At 38.7% G+C, this 7,588-nt stretch overlaps 1 pseudogene; it reads right to left on the reverse strand.

Moving 5' to 3' along the window:
* Positions 1-973: 973 nt before the first annotated feature.
* LOC147901261 (mavicyanin pseudogene) lies at positions 974-1,710 on the reverse strand (annotated as a pseudogene).
* Positions 1,711-7,588: the final 5,878 nt, after the last annotated feature.

Here is a 7,588-nt window from a genome sequence, read left to right on the forward strand (position 1 = left end):
AATGATGGTGAATATATTTATCGATAGTGGAATATAGCATGATATACTTAGTCGTAGAATATAATATGGAGCACTTAATCATAAAATACTAAAGAACTTTGAATCGTCAAAAATATTAGGAATGTGGAGTTTCTATATTTTCTACCAAAGCTACTATAGTAACTAACATCAAGAGGGATATCTAGCACATTTGAATATGTGAATGATAGATTAGTCCATTTGGCCATGAGAATGCAAATAATACATGCCATTGCATTAACTGAACTTGACATCAAGTTATAAGATTATTTATTTTGGGATCCATCCACTACAACTAATGAAGATAGACAGCTACATTGTTTAAAGGAAGGTGAAATTGAGATTCATGGTAACTGGATACATAATATGGAAACATTAAAACACTATGCAATGAGCTTACTAAATATATCAAGAGTTTCTACCCAAAAAAATAACTATAACAAGAGTACACATAATACAACTCCTTGATTGTTGGTCCTAGCAAGAAGAAATAGAGCATATTAACAACTTTTTGTATTGATTCATGATATCAAACTTGATGCTACTTTTAAAAGGAGGGCTTTTACGAAACAGTAAAATGAATGATGTAAAAGGAAAGGCTCAACAAAAACATTTTTTTAAGAGCTGAAATTCTGATGGTCCTCTTTGAAAAAACATACCATACCCATCCATAATCATGACTTAACAAGACATGATGAGGACCCAATCATGAAGTATGACTTATTACAAGCATTTCAAGCAATGCTACACATAAAATCTCCTCACACCCTCTACTATGAAACAAGACGCTATGTACACGTTGCCTTATAACGACGCTCTAATTGACAGCAAAGTTCCCCAGACTTAACTCCAGTCCCTGATGTTCTTGCTCTTCTCGTGCTTGAAACAATGCATTTATACACAAAATCTGCAGAAACCACTCCAAATCAGACATCTTTCCATGTAGAAGTCCTCTCTACAACACGAGAAGCGTATGTGCGAGTGTTACAGCTGTGCCCACGATGATCACAGCCATGGTAGAGCTGAGTGCAGGCGCGGAGCTGTAGTGGAAGGTGGTGTAAGGGGAGTAGTATGGAGTGCTGCTGACTGGTGCAATAGGCGGTGTGTCATGAGTAGGTGCATCGGGAGGTGGGATGGAAGGCGACTCTGGCGGTGTCAAAACAGGCGGGGCGGGAGCAGTGGATGTGGGTGAAGCCTCCACAGGCACAGCCAAGCGTAAACCCTGGGAACAGTGGCCTTGTGCTCCACAGATGAAATAGTACGTCTCCGGGGTTACGAGTGTCATGACCATGTTGCCCTGCCCGTTGTCTGTGGTGATGGGATTGGCCGTGTTGCAGTTGTTATAGTCGTCCTCGGTCACCAGCAGCACGCTGTGCTGCCCTGCTTGATAGGGGAAATCTGCGTTGATGAAGAAAGCAATGAGTCTCAATGGAGACTCAGTTTTGTGAAGAGGAGACTAGCTATTTAGATACATGTAGAGGTGGAAATCAGAGAGATAGTATACTTACAGAGATCATCCCCCACATGGAACGTATATTGAGATGCCCAAAGTAGCAGATCGTTTCCAAGACTCCATCCCACAGAACCTCCCACGGTGTACTGCGTAGCACTGGCGGAATGCACAAAGCAAAACACCACAGTGATAACGGACAATTCGAACAGGCGATGAAAATCAAAGACGCGGGAAGCCATGTCTCCTCAGCTAGCCACAAGGCTGGTGGCAAAGAGCAGCAAAATTCTGACGACACAGGCTAGCAGTTTCAATGTGAGCAAGCAAACTTCCTGACCACCCAACTGATTAGCGCACACTCTACAGCTTCTCTCTTCCTGCATGCTCGTTCTAGCTATGGATCTTGATTATCTAATTTATAGCTGCTCACAAAGCAAGCTGCAATTAGGCTGAGCCTGAAAGAAACGTTTTAGTAAGTTAAGCGTTGATCGCTTCGATGAGGATCTGTCTGTCCATCGTCATTGACTCTTCTTCCCAAATCATTCTGTTGGTCGAGATGCCATGTCCCCCTCTACAAGTAAAAAGTAAGAAGAGATATTGGGATTGGTTGGCGGTTTGTTTGCCATTTCTCAAAAGCACACTTCGAATCGCCTCCATGGATTTCCTCTCAACGTAATTCCTGTGTGAGTTGTTGGAATAGACTTTGAGTGATTGGAATCTTCATTTTCCATAATTTCTTCAAGAAATCATGTGCTCACCCTCTTTTGAATTGAACCATTGGTCAAAGCGTCTCTTTCCCAAAGTATATGGAGGATTGTGGAGTATATGGCTATGATTGTGAGGTGATGTATGTCATAGGAAAGTGGGCTATGGGTACGTTTTTCAATGAAGTGCAAAGGGGTAGAGGGGTTTGATAGCGGGGCTAAGTGAGCTAGGGGTCTCATCTCTTAAGCAATTTTCTCCATTAGGAGCTAGGGGTCTTAATTTCATGTCCTCCAATGCAAAACTTTTAATTACTTCTTATATTTTTATAATGCCCCTTGAGAGTCATTCTTGTTATATCCTTACTTTAGATATGAGCATATGAGTGAGTAACCTTCACTTCTCACTAAATGTTTATTTCCACATCATGTCTTTGCCACCAACCATCAAAGTTTAACCTACTCTTTTCACTCTCAAAGTCCCAAGGATTTTAGAAAGGATTTGATATGACTATTCAATGCCTTGCATAGACATCAACCATTTAGTGGAAGCTAATCTTGCCATGGAACAACCCCACTTTATATCCATAACATACAGGAAAATTGTAGGTACTTAGGATGCAAACACATCTAATATTAAAGGATCAAACAAAGGTGACTATAAGGTCCCATGTGACAAAGCACATGCATATTATAAAGAACATGAGCTACCATGCTCTCACACAAAAAACAAAAGCCAAGAAAAGCCATAGGACCCTTGCAAAGGGGTCTAGCATCTACAAGCATCTATATATAACCATCATTTATTTACATTTTATTAACATTGTTTCTTTATCGACAATTAGGGATTTAAGTCCATTTCTATCAACGGTTAGGATTTTAATATCAAGTTTGTTGAATGAAAATTATGTGTTCTATGATAGATTACTATTTGCTTTGCATAAATTATAATTAAATTTTATGGAGGAAAATTTTGTGATTTGCAGACGTCATTCAATGCTTCAAATGTGGCAAAGCGAAATCATTTTAATCAGCTACATAACAAGATCTTAAAGATTATATTAGTAATTTTGGGAAAATCCCAAGTCCCAGAAATTGACAGCAATTTGTTTCATTTGGAAGGAAATGAATCAAATTGATGGCAATTCATTTCGAAGGAAATTATGAATTGTGGAATTCATACATTCAAAGATATTTGTGTTTTTATTGGGCTTAGTATTATATGATTCTATTGGGATATTGAGAATGTGGTAGTTGAATTAACAATAAACAATATTTGTGTTTTTATTGGGCTTAGTATTATATGATTCTACTGGGATATTGAGAATGTGGTAGTTGAATTAACAATTTTTCATGCATTAGGAATCCAAATATGTTTGTACAGTTTGAAAGCAAGATTGTGAATTTAAGCAATGTGAGTTTGAACTTTGTGAATTCTCTCAAGAGAAAGGAAGAAGTGTTAAGAAGCAACCTTGAGATTTAATCTTAAATTTTAAATTCCAATATCTTTTGGAGTACTATGCCAATAAAACATCTTAAAGCTCTTACTCACAAAACAACTCCTCTCCTACATGGATATCCCTAAGGGATTGTACAACAATATACCCGAACACATCAATACTTATTATTACCATATCCAAAACATCAGATTCTCCTTTGTCTTCAATCCAAGGTGGTACATTAGGTTCATATAGGGTCATATACATTTGTTACATTCGTCCTACCCTTACAATTAATAGAGCTATTGATGTATCTAGCTACATTCCCATACAACACATATTCCATGATGGATTGCATATCCTCTTTTGGTGTAATGTTTGGATCTTTAAGGAGGCCATAGCTCTTAAAGAGTGTAAAGAGTAAGCCAAGTATCATAACCTTACTTTGGACCATTGTACACCAAAATGTCTTTGTTTGCTTAGCTGTATGTATAAACTTGCCATTACCTGCTCTTGAGATTGATTACATATTCACTTCAAATTGAAGACCTTTGAACTCAAATATGGAATCAATTGCTATCGAGAGATTGTGTTCCCACAATCCATTCACCTGAAGGTCAAGTTTAAGAATTACTCCATTCTTCAGTTCTTCTGACAAGTCATCAAACCCTGCACATAAAAGAAAAGGATCAAGAGTTATTGAAAACTTAGACAATTTTGAGAAATAAAGGAATTTATGGAAATGATACATCACAAAATAGGTAATTAATATGAGCAATTATGATTTATCATATGTTTAACCCAAGCGAAGCTTGTAAACTAGTTATGTATGTTTTTGCAGATGTTCCAGTAATATATGGACAAATGTAACCCAATTTCAGGGCACAGAAACAAGCTTGCCTATCATTCATTACTCTCTTCAAGAGCTCTTATTTAGAAAAATCCAAAGAAGTTCAGCCTCTTTGAAGTTCCTACTCTTGAAATTTTGTTGATCGTTCCTTATCTTGCTCACAAGATCTCCACTTTCATACCTATATTGATGATGACTGCTATGTATTGGCTCATTGCCATAACGATCAAGCCTAATAATATTCCTTATATTTGTTATGTTTGTCAATGGAAGGAGATGTACAAGAGAAGCTCTATATTCAATATGTCATAAATATCATCTATCTCAAAAGTATTTGGATATATACAATTTTCTCCAGGACTTGCACACCCCTTAAATGGACAATCATCTATTAATAAGCAAGGTCTTCCTAGGAGTAAACTCTTTATCATCTGCCCAAATGGCAAGCAAGGGCTTAAACATGCATTCAAAATCTAGCTTGTCTGGTCTATATAACTTATTTGAGAGTGGTATGCAACATTGCTCTTGACCTATAATTTTGTAAAATGAAATTATTTTAATGTAAGATCCTCAAGGACTTTTATCAAAGGATCCACATTCTTATTTAATGTTGTTGACGATTTGCTCACCTAAAAGTGCTCAAGCAATCTATTCAAGTACTAATAAACACATCCATTACAAAGAACAATCCATTGTGTCCTTCTCATTGTATACTTTTGTGAATACTAGAACATTTATTAGACTCGAAGAGCAAGATTCCATTCACATCAAGTATAAGTATTCTCTTTGTTGTCATAGACAAAGAATGATATGAGCGTTTCTTTGACTCATGCTTAATTCTACTCTATACTTTCTCAATCACATTGTCCATACTCATGATATAACAATATGAAAAGAAAATGATTATAACTTAAACGCTAATTCTACATCACATGTCCAAACACAACATGTAGCATGTCTACACACATCTAAAAATGCACTTTACGAATGTGTAAAGAAGTTTTCATCACAATTCAATGGATATTTACAAAACTGATTTTGAAAGCATTGAAATTTTATGGCTTCCGATCTGAGCTTTGGAATACAAGCTTGGACTTACAAATTCTACTCTAAAATTTCTCAGTAACATTGTCCATGCTCATCTAAGAGTTATTGTTAAAACTAACATTATCTTCAAACTTCTTAGATGCTTAATGATCACATGATATAAATTGCAATTTGGAATATGCAAAGAAAATAATTATAACTGAAATGCAAATTCTATTACATGTCTAAACAAAACATGTAAATGTATGTCTACATACATCTCCATGACTCCAAAAGGCTTTCATTATCCTCTACCCAACTCAATTTCAAAAGCTTAAAAGTCCAAGCTCAGGTTTAAAAGGGATCCTAGTGGCTAGTCTCTTATCCTCCGCAGGGAATGAGAGGATTAGATTGGTTTTAAAACCATTCTTAGTGGAGAATAAAGGCTACCTAATTATGAAAGGTTAGCTCAATTATAAAGATGTTAACCACCTTTGAGCATGTCGTAGGATCTGCCCCATCCAAACCCTATGGGTTTTGAGCCACAAATGGCTCAAGGTTGAGGTAGTCATCGAGATCATCCAAATTGGCAAGGATAACACAAGGGCCATTTGGATCCCATATATGGATAACACAAGAGCCATTTGAAGGCAAATAGAAGGTTGAGAGAATTAGCATATGCCTTGGCACCATATGGGCCCAAGTGGTTGTAGCAAAAGAGAGGAGAGAGAGTGGCACAAGGAATAGGGTTGGCCCTCCCTTCAAAAGGTGACATGTTTAAAAGGCCAAATGGTTGACTTTGGTCTTCATTGTTGTATGCAACCTTTGAGAAATACAAGCTCTCTTCTTGCTCATGCATTGAGGTTGAGGTTTGCTTGCTCTCCTTGTTTTCCTTTGGTGTTTGCCATGATTCCCCTTCCCCTTCCCCTTCTTCTCCTTCTCCATCCCCCTTCCTTCTTTCCTCCCCCTCTCCTCTCTCTCTTCCTCTCACCCCCTTCTTCTCGGTTAAAACCAAGCACTCGATGACATGATTGAAGGCCTTACTATGCAATGCTCCCACAAGGAGTAGCATGGGAGTGAGGATCTCCACCAACACACTTCAAGAATCCCCATGACACGATGTGTATCTCCTCCAAATAACACATCCTTGGCATCATTTTCGAGGAGATAAGAGGTATGCTTTTGTGTTTGTTTAGCTTCCTCCTGTAAACAACCCATTGCACATGCCTTAGAACTTGGAAAACCACCAAAAATCATCAGCAGGGAGTCGGTGAAACGGTGTGTTCCTAGATAACTCCTATCTGCATGACCAGTCGCCTTAGCTCACTATCCCCACAACCAATCGCCTTAGCTCAATCACACTAACCTGATACATGTCACACACCTAGCCCGCCACCTTATTTATGATGCGTTAGAGTCTGCTATCCCATTGGCTTGACAAGCATTGAACTGTCACCTTAAGACTATCCACACGATCCGTTAGCATATACCCATCGCCTTAGATCATTTTCCCCATGACCCATCACCTTAGCTCTATCCTGTTGACCTGACACATGTCAGTCACCTAACCCATCACCTTATTTATGACGTGCCAGTGTCTACTATTAGGCTGGTGTGATAGGCACTTAAGACTATCCCCATGATCCGTTGGCATACAGCTCACCCCCCGTTGGCATACAGCTCACTCTTCGACCAGTGCCATCCTGGTATCCCTCTGAGGCATGCCATCCTATTGACCGTTGCTTTATCCCACCGTCCATTGCCTTAATGCTAACTCACCGAGCCAGAGGCATCCTAACCAACCGACACGTGAACTGCTATCCCTCTGTCTATCACCTTAAGGCTATCCCAATGACCCGTTGGCTTACAACTAACCCTCTAACAGTTGCCATCTTGGTATCCCACTGATTGTCACGTGAAGACTATCCCTACAACCCATTGTTGGCATACAACTAACCCTTTGACTAGAGGGATAGCTCTAGGAATAGATTCTCTCTCAAAAATACAGAACTAAACTTGAGGTAGGGTGTACCTCCACAGAGATCTCATACATGTACTTGAGGTCCGAAAGAATTTTGTCCAAGGAACCCGAGCCCAAGGACAA

Source organism: Dipteris shenzhenensis, chromosome 6 (assembly GCF_047967505.1).
Source record: "Dipteris shenzhenensis isolate YYH24624 ecotype China chromosome 6, Dip_SZ_1.0, whole genome shotgun sequence".
Taxonomy (NCBI): domain Eukaryota; kingdom Viridiplantae; phylum Streptophyta; class Polypodiopsida; order Gleicheniales; family Dipteridaceae; genus Dipteris; species Dipteris shenzhenensis.